Source organism: Megascapheus bottae, chromosome 11 (genome assembly GCF_031878675.1).
Source record: "Megascapheus bottae isolate mThoBot1 chromosome 11, mThoBot2.hap1, whole genome shotgun sequence".
NCBI classification, from domain to species: Eukaryota; Metazoa; Chordata; class Mammalia; order Rodentia; family Geomyidae; genus Megascapheus; species Megascapheus bottae.
Genome location: NC_143519.1, coordinates 9,921,165 through 9,935,459, shown reverse-complemented (window position 1 = coordinate 9,935,459; position 14,295 = coordinate 9,921,165). Strand labels below are relative to the sequence as shown.

The 14,295-nt window shown below is 48.2% G+C and overlaps 1 protein-coding gene across 2 annotated transcripts in view; it reads left to right on the top strand.

The window, feature by feature from the left end:
* Nucleotides 1-660: 660 nt before the first annotated feature.
* The window catches only part of Farp1 (FERM, ARH/RhoGEF and pleckstrin domain protein 1), a 192,594-nt gene continuing 178,959 nt past the window's right edge, over nt 661-14,295 (top strand). For both annotated transcript variants that reach the window (XM_090341945.1, XM_090341946.1), the window contains exon 1: nt 661-696. The gene's annotated coding sequence lies outside the window, so the exon portion shown is untranslated. The remainder of the gene's footprint in view (nt 697-14,295) is intronic.

Sequence of the window (14,295 nt, the reverse complement as noted above, 5' to 3'; positions counted from 1 at the left end):
GCCTCCCCGGTGGCGCAGCTCCGATCCCAGCCCTGGCGGCGCGCCCAGGTTAGGTTCGGCGGGGAGGCGGCGCCGCCCGGCCCGCGGGCTACCTCGGACGCACCTGCCCCCCGGGCGCGGCGGGGCGGAGCGGGGCGCAGGGCGCAGGCCCGGACGCTGGGGGGGGCTGTGGCTCTCCGAGTGTCCCCGCCGCCCGGCGCTGCGGCGGCCCGGCTCTCCACCCCGTCCCCTGCCGAGGGGCCGGCACAGGCCTGGGAAGGGGCGGCGGCCGCGGGCACTTCCCGCTGGCGGGCCTCGGAGGGCGGCGGGTCCAGCGCGGGCGCAGCGGCTGCGGGCGCTCGGCGAGGCGCGGGGCGGGGACGCGGCCACCGCCCGCTCTGCGCCGCTCCTCCCCGCGCTAGCGGCGCTCGGTCCGGCGTCGAGGCGGCCATGGCGACCCGGAGCCGGCTCCCCACCCACCCTGCCTGCTCCGCCCTCCCCTCCGCCCCGCGCCGCCTTTGATGGCTCGGACCTCGGCCGGCCGCCGCCAGCTCCGTTCGCGCGCCCGCGCCGCCGCCGCCGCCTCCGCCGCCACCACCGCCACCGCTGCCACCGCCGCCGCCCGCGGGTATTAATAGCCCCGAGCCGCCGCGCCCTCGCCAGCCGGGGGCCGGGGAGCCGCGGAGCCCGGGACTGGAAGACGCCGGCGCCGCCGAGGTAGGACGCGCGCGGGGAACAATGCCCGTGCCGGGCAGGACGGGCGCCGGCGGGGTCCCGGCTGCGGGCGGCAACTTGTGCGAGTCCTGGCGCCCGCAGCGCCGCGCAGAGCCGCGCAGCGCCGAGGCGCGAGCAGAGGGCGGCAGGGGGCCCTCGGGGTCCCGGCCGATCGAGGCCCGGCCCTCCCGGCGACAATAGCAGCAGGAGCCCGGGGCCCTCCAGGCTCCGCGCCGCCCTCCGCACCCTCCCCGCTCCCCTCCGCCGGGCTCGGCCGCGGGGCGCCGCGCGGGTCCCCCCCCCCCCCGCCTCCGGTCCCCCGGCGCCCTTCCCCCGCTCTCGTTCCACCCCACCCTGCCGGTGACAGCGCCCCGCGCCGCTTCCGGACCCGGGGCGGCCAGCTCGGGTCCCCGAGGCCGGCGGCGCGCGCGGGGGGGCGGGGAGGAGGTGGCCGGCGGCGCGGATGCCACCGCACACCCGGTGCCCGCAGCTCGTCCGCGCGCGGCCAGAGGCTCCGGGTGGGCGACAAAGGAACACGCCCTCTGCCAAGTTCCGTCCTTTAAGGGAGGGCAAACTTTGGGTCGTCTTTGATTTTTTGTTTGTTTGTTTTAAAGCAAAGGACAGAATTTAAAAAAAATAAATTAAAAATAGCATTTTAATGTCGAGAATTTTAAAAACAACAACTTCTGGTGGAGGTTTTACGATTTAAGTTCTCAAACTTGAGTAGTTCGTGTGATCCAGCTGGACCCTTGAGAGGGGAGCGTGTGTGTGTGTGTGGAGGAGGAAAAAGAAATCCCAAGTCCCCTTGTCACGTCTGGAGGCCAGCGGCTCTTGGGGATGGCGTGGGGTCCCCCAGAAAGGAGCGGGCGGGGCGCACAAAGGAAGAGGGACCCAGGTATCCGACGGGCTCTGGGCCTGGGGAGGGCTGGCTTCCCATCTGGAACCGGTTATCCGCCCGGGCTCCCCACCCCACCCCCGGCTCGGGAGGGCCGGCCTGGGCCGATTCGTTTTACCGCCGTCGTGGAAGCCTTCCCCGTCGGTTCCCCGGGTCTGACCTGCTCTGGAGGGGTGGGGGGACGCCGGTGCCCTCCACCCCGCCAGCCCTGCCCGGGGAACCGGGGCTCTGGCGAATGCGTCTTCCACGTGGTGGTTTGCCAAGCCCATTTCAGAACCCCTCCCGGCGGCCCAGCTTTGTCTTGCTTTTTTTCTAATTCAATCTGAACCTGGAATGGAGAAAGAAAAGCTTCTGGGGTTCTGCAAGCTTTAGGGGAGTGGCCTTTATTTATTTATTTATTTATTTATTTATTTATTTATTTATTTATTTATTTATTTATTTGTGGATGAGGCAAGGCCCTGCGCTCGTCCTCTGGCGTCCTTCTGCAGGCCAGCCTGCGGGCCGGGCTGGACCCCCAGCCTCTCCATGAGTCGGGTTTACCGGTAGGACACTTCCCATGTCCACGCACCTCATCTGTGGGTGCAGCATGCACGTGGCTCACTTTGTATTCCTGCGGCATCGTTCTGCAGCAAGGCACCACGATTGGAGTTACTCCAACCACAAGGAAACGTTTGTGTGTTCAGGACTTCTGGCTAATAGATCTGCTTCTGAGTAAAATAAATAGAAGCGTTCTTGGGCAGTGGCTGGTTTATAGGGGAACCTTGGGTGGAGATAGTGAGCAGATGCCTGCTTAGCCTACAGTGCTTTCCAGAATCTCACTTGTTTCTTTATGTGGACAGGAAACCAGAAATACTTCAGAGGAGCCTCTTAGGGACTCGGCTTTTACGGTGTCATCTTGCATAATTTTTCCATTGCTGGTACTGGGATTTGAACTCAGGGTCTTGGTGTTGTTGCCCTTTGGCTTTTTTGCTCAAGGCTAGTTCCTTGAGCCACAGCTCCACTTGCAGCTGTGTGTGTGTGTGTGTGTGTGTATGTATGTGTGTGTGTGTGTGTGTGTGTGTGTGTGTGTGTTTATTGGAGGTAAGAGTCTTACAGACTTTCCTGCCTAGGCTGGCTTCTAATGGATCTTCATATCTCAGCTTCCTGAATAAGTAGGATTCTAGGTCTCGGGGATCACCTTTGTGTCTTGGGTATAGGGTGACAGTTGTCTTGCCTTTCTGAAGTTAGAGTTATAATGTAGCCTCTTTTTTTTTTTTTGAGTTTTCTGTCTGTCTGTCTCTCTTTCTCTCTCTTTTTTAGACAGAATATGTAGGTTGGTCTCAAACTTGTGACCCTTCTGCCTCAGCTCCAGAGTGCTGTGGTTGCGGTCCTAGTCTACCACACCTAGTTATAATCCTTCCTTCCTTTCATTGTTATTATAAAGGTGATGTACAGAGATATTACAGTTATGTAAGTCAGGTAGAGAGTACATTGCTTTTTGGACCATGTTACCCTTCCCTCCTTCTCTCTCAGTTTTCCCCTCCCATCCCACCCACAAGTTGTGTAGTTCATTTTCAACATAGTGTCCAGAGAGCACCACTGCTGCATTGGTGCCTATTGGTGCCTATAACTACCCTATTTCTGGGTAGTTATAATTCTTACAATTTAGAATGATAATTCTGCTTTTCTTTTTCCTGGCATGCATACAGGATTATATTAGAATATTAATGATACTTTCTAGCCAAGTTTACCAAAATAAGATATCTAAATAATCTAGGATTTTAGAAGAAAATCCCAGCTTTCTGGGTTATTGCAGTTTTTTTTTTCTTTTCTTTTTTTGGGTCATGGGACTCACACTCTGGACCTGGGCACCATCCCTGAGCTTTTCCACTCAAGTTACCACCCTGCCCCTTGAGCCACAGCCCCACTTCTCTGCAGTTGTTTTAGAACTTGGGTGAATGTGGTTGCTTTGTTTCTCATTAGGAAACTGTGTAGGGCTGGAGAAGAAGCTCATTGTGGTAAAGTGCTTGCCTGGCACAAGGAAGACCCTGGTTTATTCCCATCATGGCAAACAGAAGCAATAACAATAAAAATAACAGCAAGCAAAGAAAAACAAAAGTCAGTAGAACTTATTTTCCTTAGGCAATTTAAATGAAATATAGTCTTGAAAAGGTTCAGAACAATGGAGCTGGGCGCCAGTGGCTAAGTCCCATGGTCCTAGCTACTCAGGAGGCTGAGTGCTGAAGATGTCCTGTTGTGAGTTAGCTGGGGTAGACCATTCCGGAAGACTCTTATCTCCAACTGACTGGCAAAAGTCTGAAGTAGAGGCATAGCTCAAGTGGTAGAGCGCCAGCCATGAGTGAAAAGGTTGAGAGGTTGAGGCTTGGTGTTCAAGCCATAATTTTAGCATGTGTGTGCCTGTGTATACATGCATGTGTGCACACACACACACACACACATACACACACACACATACTTGTAATCTCGCACTGAGCAAGTAAAAATTTATTTGGAAAAAGACGTCCTGAAGTGTCTTCCCCTGCCATGCAGCCAGGTTGATGGCTGCCTTACTAACACGTCCACACGGCTCAGAAGATTGGAGGCACCCGCCTGCCAGTATAATTACTTGAAATAATGACTTCTCTAGTTCTTTATGCCCAAAGCAGCTTTTTAACCAAGTCCTCAGAATATGAAATGTTGATTCAATATAGAGAGGCTAACTCTGTGTGTGTGTGTGTGTGTGTGTGTGTGTGTGTGTGTACATGTGTATACCAGAACTGGGGCTTGAACTCAAGGTCTTGTACTTGGCTTTTTCTGCCAAAGGCTGGTGCCCTACCAGTTGTGTTACATCTCTACTCCTGGCTTTTTACTGGCTAATTGGAGATAAGAGTCTCTCATTGGTCTGCCTGGCTAGCTTCAAACCCTGATCCTCAGATCCCAACCTCCTGAGTAGCTAGGATTATGGATGTGAGCCACTGGTGCCCAGCTTTGGAGTTTTATTTTACTGTTAGATGGAAGTTATGGACAAAGGGCAATGTTTGCAGTTAATGTAGGAATTTGTATTTTTCAACTAAATTAATTTCATGTACAAATGTAATTTCATGTGCATTCATTAAAAGAAAAAAGCCACAGGCCATACTAGATTGTCTGTAACTCTCCCTTATGAATTTCTTATCATAGGAGTAACTTTGTTTAAATCTAGTATGATGATGACTTTCAGGTTTTGTTTTCGTCCTGTTCATTCCAGCAGTAGTATAATGCCCTGAACACTGTGCAAACCCTGAGGTAAATTCTTCTTGAATGAGTAACCTGACTCAGCTTTTAATGTTCTTTCAAATTGTATCAAGAGCTTCTAAGGGAAATTTCATATAGATGGAAAGACTATAGATCTGGGAATTTGAAATTTTGATACCTGAGTTTTCTTTTTGCCAGTCCTGAGGCTTGAACTCAGGGCGTGGGCACTGTTCTCGGGCTTTCTCAAGGGTAGCATTCTACCACTTGAGCCTCAGCACCATTTGTGGCTTTTTCTGTGTATGTGGTACCAAGGAATTGAACCCAGAGCTTTGTGCATGTTAGGTAGGTACTCTACCAGTAGGCCATGGTCCTGGTCTCCTTGAATTTTCTTTGGAATTCAGATTTGGTTCTTAAAGCTGGCAGAAATTGTTAAAAAAAAACATAAACTTATTTATTTATTTATTTATTGCCTCCCCAATGTTGGGGTTTGAACTCATTTTGTTTTTCTTGTTTTTGTTTTGGTAGGTCATGGGGCTTGGACTCAGGACTTCCGTGCTTTTCTTGAGCTTTTTTGCGCAAGACTAGCGAGCGCTCTATCACTTTTTGAGACACGGCTCCACTTTTGATTTGCTGGTAGTTAATTAAAAATAAGTCTCATAGATTTTCCTGCCTGGGCTAGCTTCAAACCTCAGACCTTAGCCTCCTGAGTAGCTAGGATTACAGGCTTGAGCCTGTTTTGCTTGCACTGCGGGGCTGCAGTGAGCACGGTGTAACTGGATGAAGTAAGCATCTCCGGGTCTCCTTTACAAGAAGAAGCCTCGCTTGAGCCCTGCAACACAAAGTAGGGTAATAACCTTCGCTCTTAAAGAAACCTAAGGAGGGGCAGAAGCGAGTGGTCTCAGGAATGGAGACCCAGATGTCAGGGTTCCAGCTGTGGGGTGTGGCCATCAGCATCTGGACTGCTGTCACTGGGCCCCAGGGTCTTGATTCTTGTTCCTTCCTTCGCTGCCATTCTCACTGGGACCGTTTGGTGCTGGAGGGCCTGGGAGCGGGCTTTCCTTCATCTCGCAGGATGTGTCACGCCCAGGGGGGTCACCATCATACTTCTGCTCCTTGGGTTGCCCTATCTTGGCTCTTGGCAACTCCTTTGGGCACTGGCATGCTTCTGCTAGATTGGAGTCACAACCAGAGAAGGACTAGGGACCCCTCTGGCAGTGGGGACTTTGTGTGTGTGGCTAGGTGTTGAAGGATGTAGAGAGAGTGGGGTGAGGATGGTACTCAGAATTAAGTAGCCTTTCCAAGTACACACTGGATGGGCACAGATGGTGGAGACCTGGTGTCTTATGCTCACATGTAGACGTCTGGAGCATTGGTTCTGTCATGATAGCATTAGAAGAGGTGACATAGGCCAACTTGGATTCTATTGTCCTTTCTCCCATTCAGACCTTCCCAGGGTATGAGAAGGAGGTGGGGACAGGGCTTGCCCAGGATGACTTCATGGCTCTGTGTCTGCCTGTGAAGGTAGAGAGGGGTCCCCAGTAGCAGCTGGGGATCCCTGGATAGTCATGCTGGAAGCTGTGCCCACTATCTAGTCTTTCTCTTCATCTGTCAGAGCGCTTAGGGAAAGGAATTAGGGGCTCTCAGCCCTCCCCCCACCCCTACCTGGTCCATCCTGAACCCCACCAGCTGGGCTGATAGGGAGTGGTGTCAGAGTGTTGGTGGGAGAGATTCTGGACACATGGAAGCCTCACCTTGGGCTGTGGCCCCATGTAAAGCCATGTCTGTCTGACTCCCCCAACTCACCCGGGAGCGAGGGATGGGCAAAGTGCTGTCACATTGTCCTCAGGGAGATGGCAGATATGTAGATTTTTTTTTTTTTCCTTTGAATGGAGACATTTCTGGTCAGGAGGTGTTTATGACACTGCACCAGGACCAAAGGTATCTAGTGCACAGTACCCCAGGGCTTATGTGGGTGAGAAGTACTCAGTGTGTGTGTGGTGGTGACAGAAGTGGTGTGTGCTTTTTTCCAAGTCCCTTCCAGTGACTCCAGGGTCAGATACAGAAGATCCCCTGCGACTTCAGGGATAAAGCCTCCCTCCCGGTTTTATTTTTTATTTGTTGTTGTTGTTGTTCCAATACTAGGGTTTGAACTCAGAACCTGGGTGCTGTCCCTGATCTATCACTTAAACCACAGCTCCACTTCACTGCTGTGGGTCAAAGAGGTGGAGCAAAAAACAAGCCCAGGGATAGTGCCCAAAGTCCTTAGTTCAAACCTCAGGACCCTCGTGCTTGCCTGTGTGTCTCCCCCCCCCCCCCAACCACATGCTTAAAGTAAAATAACTGAATCTTTTACCCCTTGGGTACGAAGTTCCATGTGTTTTCATACCCTAAGATCTGTCTGATTAGTTCATCAGGTCATCGGCTGAGGAACTCTCTCTCTGGTAGGCCTTTGTCACCACAAACCCATGAACTTTCCATCTTTGCTATGTCACTGGCTGTATAGTCATTTCTAGAATGTTATTCACATTGGATCCCAGCCTGTATGACCTTTTCACACGGACTCTTTTCAGCCAGCACAATGGCTTTGAGATTCTTCTGAGGTGCTGTGAGAGCCCGAAGTTGTTTACGTGTTGATCGTGTTGATGTGTGTGTGCATGCCTGTGTGTGTGTGTATGTCACACATATATGTATATGTATATATACCTTTTTTTTTGTTAGTTGTGGAGCTTGAACTCAAGAGTCTGGGCTGTGACACTGAGCTTCTTTGTGCTCAAGGCTAGTGCTCTAACACTTGACCACAGCACTCAGCACTTCCAGTTTTTGAGTAGTTAATTGGAGATAGAGTCTCACTGGGACTTTTCTGCCTGGGCTGGCTTTGAACCATGATCTTCTGATCTAAGCCTCCTGTGTAGTTAGAACTATGAGCTACCAGTGCCCAGGTGTACACATTTTTTTTTTATTATTTCTGTGCTGATACTGAGACTTGAACTCAGAACTTCACTTTTTTTTTTTTTGAGTTTGTTTTTGAGCCATAGTTCTGCTTCCGGCTTTTTTTTTTTTTTTTTTTTTTTTAGTTAATCGGAGATGAGTCTTGTATAGATTTTCTTGACTGAGCTGTCTGAACCAACCTCCTCAGATCTGTCTCAGCTATGACTACAGGTGTGAGCCTGGTTTAGCTTTCTTTTTTTTTTTTTTTTCTGGTTTAGCTTTCTTGCTCAAGGCTGGCACTCTGTCAATTAAGCTACACTTCTAGTTGCACAAAATTTCTTTATATTTCTTAGTAAAACAGGGCCTCCCATAGCCTTCTACACAATGCAAAGTTACCAGTGCTCTCCCCTGACTGGCCTGTGTCTGGGTATCCCTTTTCCATTTGTACTTTTAGGTTGCAACCTAAAAGATGACCACATTATAGCTGGGTGCTCACGCCTGTAATCCTAGCCTCTCAGGCAGCTGAGATCTGAGGATCATGGTTCAAAACCAGCCTGGGCACTAAAATCCATGAGACTCTTATCTCCAATTAATGACTAGAAATCCAGAAGTGGCTCTGTGGCTCCAGGGGTAGGACGGTAGCCTTGAGCTGAAAGAGCTCAGGGACAAAGCTCAGGCCCAGAGTTCAAGCCCACGACTGACAAAAAAAACAACAACAACTGACCACATTTGTTTAAAATTTTGTGCAAGATATATACTTAACATAGATACGTAACACGGATTGAAAAAAAGAGGCTACTGAGGGTTTTCTTTAGAAACTAAAACCCATGGTTCTTATTTTCTCCTTTGAGCTTCTCTGTATTTGCTAAAGTTCCCACAATGGCTTTTTATTACATTATAATGAACAAACCATGTTACATACAGTGAGAAGAGTTAAACTATTTTTCAGAGACATATGAAGAGACAGAAACTTTAAAAAGTCCCCTACCCTCCCTGGATTAAGCTAAGCCTGCACATATGTAAACAATCACGTGTGATCCACTTTTGGCAACAAAAACATGGCCTTGCAGGGACCCCCTTGCTGTACTATTAAAACCATCTACCCAGGCCGGGAGCATGGGTTAGTGGTAGGGTGCTTGCCTAATGTGCACAAGGCAGTAGGTTCTATTCCCTAGTACCACATACACAGAAAAAGCTGGAAATGGCGCTGTGGCTCAAGTGGAAGAGCACTAGTCATAAGAAAGCACAAGGACACTGCCCAGGTCCCGAGTTCAAGCTCTAGGACTGACAAAAACAAAACAAAACACAAAAAACCATCTACCCAAGGATCATTCTCCTCTTCCTAGTGTGTCCAAACTCATGACAGGAGCACAGGCTTGCATGCCACTTGGGGGACGGATGATTTTCTTGGGCCCAAGAAATTTCTACTTGTGCTTTGGAAGTTTAAGATCATGAAGTCTTTTGCCCAGAGCAATGAGATGCTTTCTTTGTAGGGGTTCATAAACATGAGCCAAGGCCTGGGGTACCATTTCACAATAGCCATGAAATCACATGCATCCATCCCACAAGTACGAAGCCTGGAGTTGCCAAGAAGGCTCTGAGCCTGTGACTGAGAGGGCCAATGCAACAGTTGTTTCTCTCAGCTTTTTTTTTTTTTTTTTTGTCAGTTGTGGGGCTTGAACTCTGGGCCCAGTCCTGTCCTTGAGCTCTTCAGCTCAGGGTCAGCGGCCTACCACTTAAAGCCACAATACCACTTCCAGTTTTCTGGTGGTTCATTAGAGATAAAAGTCTTAGGAACTTTTCTGACTTTTCTGCCCTCAGATCTCAGCCTTGCCCAGGACTGGCTGTGAACTTCCATCTTCAGCTCTCATCTTCCTAAGTAGTTAGGATTATAGCGTGAGCCACAAGTGCCTGGCTACAAATTTTAAGTACCTGCTAAAAAAGATCATCTCCTTAATTGCTGAGAGTCCCCATGCCACTTTCAACTTTGTGCCCAGAGTGAGTACCCATCCTAGAGCCAGACTGAGCAGCGTGGCACCAGAGGATGAAATCTCATTCGCCACTGGACCAACTTAACTTGTCGTTGCTTACAACACTCAAACGTGTGTGTTTTCTTCCTTCATGGCAGTTTAATGGCTGGCACTGTGCATGCATGAGTCCCGATGGCGCTGTGTCTCCTACCTCCCCAGAAGTCCAGGCCTGATAGCCTGTGATTGTGGTGGCAGTGGCTGCTGCTGCAGTGGTGGTGGGGGGGGTATATTTTGTGGCTGGGTGGCAAAGTGGACAAAGGGACTGTGTGTGTCTCTCCCTCGTCCTAGGGCCTGAGCTGTTTTTTTGCTCAGGGCTAGCACTCTATCACGTGAGCCACAGCTCTGCTTGTGGGTTTTTTTGGTGGTTAATTAGAGATAAAAGTCTCACAGATTTTCCTGCCTGGACTGGCTGTGAACAGCAACCCTAAGATTTCAGCCTCCTAAATCAGCTAGGTTTATAGGTATGGGCTGCCATTACCTGGCCAGGTTATGTTTGTCATTACAGAGTTTACTCGATAGAAAGAAAGAAAGAAAAGTAGGAGAAGCCTGGCGGGTGCGGTGGCTCACACCTGTAATCCTAGCTACTCTGAAAGCTGAGATCTGAGGATCAAGATTCAAAGCCAGCCGGGGAACAAAAGAACCTGAGACTCTTATCTCCAATTAACTCTAGAAAATGGGAAGTGGGCCGTGGCTCTAGGGTAGTGTAGTAACCTTGAACTGAGCTCACCAAAAAAGAAAAGAAAAGTAGGAAAGGCTCTTGTCTCCAATTAGCCACCAAAAAGTCAGAAGTTGAGCTGTGGCTCAAGGAGTAGAGTGCCAGCCCTGAGGAAGAGTAAAAGTTCTAACAGACAGCAAGCCTGTGGGCCTGGAGTTCAAGTCCCAGTAACAGCATAAAAATAAAATGTACTTAAAACCATTAAGTCCCAGTTGAAATGAAAAAAGAAAATGTAAGAAGTAATGCATGCACTTATCTGGCGAATGTAACTGTAACCCTCTATACATTAATTACCTTGATAATAAAAAATAAAATGAAAAAGAGAACAAAAAGAGACAAAGGAAAAGCACCAGTAGCCAGAGGAGGAACACACAGGCTTCCTTTAGGGCCCCAAGACTACACGGAGATTTTCTTCTCCATACATTCCTTATTTAGCTTCCATTCCTTTCCTTGATTTGTTTAAAAATAGATTTTGCTTTCCAGCGCAGCTTTAGATTCTCAGCAAAGGGCAAGTTAGTTCCATCGTCCTCCTTTGCCTCCCCTCTTCCCAGCACCCTGAACTTTCCTTATGTTAGTTTTACAGTGTGTCCCCCCCCTCCACCCCTATTATAATGTATGCTACCAACATCTGGCCGCTTTCCTTCCCTATTATCTAGCCTCAGTAATCTTCAAGTCAACACGATTAAGGTCAGAGGTCAGCTAAGATCATTTCCTATTAACTTTTCCCCTGGGGTAGCTCTGCTCTCCTGTTGGGAAGGGGGTCCCCCAGGACCGGCTTAGAACCTTGTCTAGCTGTGATTTCCCAGAATGTGCCCCGCCCTTCCCCAAGCATTCTTATTACCTTCTTTTCTCAATGGAGATTGCAATTCACTTGCTGTCTAAAGTGTCGAGTCTTCTGTTGCTATGGGAAACGGAACTGTAAATGGGAGTGTTTTTGGACTTCTTGCTTGTGGAGTGCCTAGGTCACGTGATATTCCCTGCAATGAAAACTGGCTCTGCCTGCTTGTGAACTGGGGGGGTGAGAGGGTGGGGAGGTGGTGTGAAGGTGTCCCCCCAATGGAGTCTCAGAATTGTAGTTACCTAGAGCTGACTGACTGCCTTGGGTGCACTGAGTCTCTGTTCTGTGTTATATATTTAGGAGTAACTACTGCTTGCAAAGGGTGTGGTCCATGGTAGCTGCTCATTAAATCTTGGCTGAATGAATGAAGGTGGGACTATCCTTGGAAGTTTCTGATAAGAGTAACTGGAACCCATTGAAGCTGAACTGACCTCCACAGCTACTTGGCACCAGACTTATAAAAAAGCCTTGGATTTAGAGTCTCAGATTGGTGGCACGATCTTAGCGTTTATAGCTGTTTGTATACTTCTCATCTTTAAATTTCCAGAGTGTTTTCCTCTTTTTTTAGGTACAGGCCAGATTAGCCTCTGGCAAAGTCAGAAATGCATTAAAAATGTTCTCAGAGGCCTGATGCCCTAAAACCTAAAAATCCCTCTGAGAGGGAGAGAGAGGGAGATGGAGAGAGAGAGGAAGAGAGAGAGAGAGAGAGAGAGAGAGAGAGAGAGAGAGAGAGAGAGAAAACGCTAATTTTGAAGTATGATATCATGCATTAGTGGCCTGTAAATTAAACTTAGCGTGACCTTTTCAAAACACACATGATTACCTACCTGTCTTTAGTGTAGTTTTCAGTAAATTGCCAGATTGCCTGGCTACTTCTTGAGTCACATGGCTGACTAGAACCTCTTTCTTTCTTTCTTTCTTTCCTTTCTTTCTTTCTTTCTTTCTTTCTTTCTTTCTTTCTTTCTTTCTTTCTTTCTTTCTTTCTTTCTTTTAATGTATTGGAGTTGGGAGTTTGGCCTAGTGGTAGAGTGCTTGCCTACCATGCATGAAGACCCGAGTTCAATTCCTCAGTACCACATACATTGAAAAAAGCCGGAAATGGTGCTGTGGCTCAAGTGGTAGAGCTCTAGCCTTGAGAAAACCCAAGGACAGTGCTTAGGCCCTGAGTCCAAGCCTAAGACTGACGAAAAAAAAAATATATATATATTATTGTTATTGTAGAAGTACTGTACCCCAGGGTTACAGTTACATAAGTCAAGTAATGAGTACATTTTTTTTTAACCATGTCATCCCTTCCCACTTTCTCCCATTTTTTCCCTCCTTTCCCCATCCACAAAGAATTTTTTTTTATTGTCGGGAAATGTATAGAGGTGTTACAATTACATTCACCAGGTAGTAGGTGCATTACTTCTCACACATTGATACTCCTTCTCATGTTTTTGTTCCATTTTCCTCCCCCCCCAATCATCTTATTTTTCACTCCTTCCTTTTCCCATTTCAAATAAAGAAATAAACATATACAATATACCAGGAAACAAAGTCAGATACAGTAACAATATGAGATTAACTAAAGGGCAAAAAAAGAGGAGAGAAATAACATAGTACATTGAGAACAAGATAAAGCTCTTATTTCCATATCCTGGAGATCCTTTTATTTAGTCTCATCCTATATGACCTTATGTACCTAGGCTTTGAGCTAGGAGATGTGTACAAATTACAAATGAGGGAAGCCATTGAGCCTATGTTCCTTTGGGTCTGGCTTACTCACTTAATATGATTTTCCCCAAGACTTGGAACCCCTTTCTTGTAGGGAAAAACACACTTGGCATGGGGCTTGGCAAGCAGTACAGAAGGGTACTTTGTGTCCAGCAGTCATTTGATTTGCTGGGCTTGGTTTTGTTTGAGACATGTAAAGGTTAATTGAACATCTGAACTTGTGTTTACCTTGTCAGTCCCTGAGCAGAGATTCCAGACTCTTCTCTGGGAGAGCTTGGGTTCCAGACCCTGGCATTGGGGCTGCTGGAGCACCCCTGCCCGGTGGGCCCTCTCCAAGCAAAGACTTTGAATTTTTCCCTTTGAATTTTCTCCTTGGCACAAGACTCAGTTTGATTTGGAGTTGATTAAACATCACAGGTGACAGCCAGTTTGTAGCCTTCCTTTTATTTGCCTTTTACCTCCTGCTGTGAACCTGAGAAAGTATTGTTATCAGTCTTTTAGGGAACAGAGAATTTTGCTTAATGGGGAAACAAGTTTCTCTTAATTGTCATTAAATTCTCTTTTGGTGCCTTTGGGCTTCCTGTTTGGGATCTGTTGTGATCCTTGGCCTGGGAGCCAACAATCTCTGGTCTTGGAGTTAGAGCTGCATCCTGCAGGCCAGGGGTTGTCAGAAGAGTCCCAAGTGAATGATGTGATTTTTGCTTCATCAGTATCCTTCATCTTGAAAGTGATAGAAGCTTTGTTTATTTCAGAGTAATAATGTTCGCGTGTACTGTGAGTTTATAAAGACTGGACTGGCTTCTGGCATACAGGTGTACTGTGATTAATGAATAATAAAGGAAATTACTTAAAAATTTTTTTGAGAGTAAACCAGTGTTCCCAGTTCTGTGGGAAAGAGATTTGTTAAGTAAATAGTAATAATAAAGTGATGAGAATAGGCTTTCCCAGTGCCTAAGCATCAATAATTCTGAAAATTGTTCTGGGTCAGCATCTGTAGCCCCTCCCTTTCTCTCTCCTCTCCCTCCCTTCCTTCTTTGTTTTTTGGGAGGGTCATGGGGCTTGGACTCTGGGCCTGGCCACTGTCCCTGAGCTTTTCAGCTCAAGGCTGCCACCTTTCCCCTTGAACCTCAGCCCTACTTCCTGTTTTCTAGTGATTCGTTGGAGATAAGAGTCTCAGTTCTTTAGTGTCTGGACTGGCTAGGAACCTCGATCCTCAGATCTCAGCCTCCTGAGTAGCTAGGATTACAGGCGTGAGCCACTGCACCCA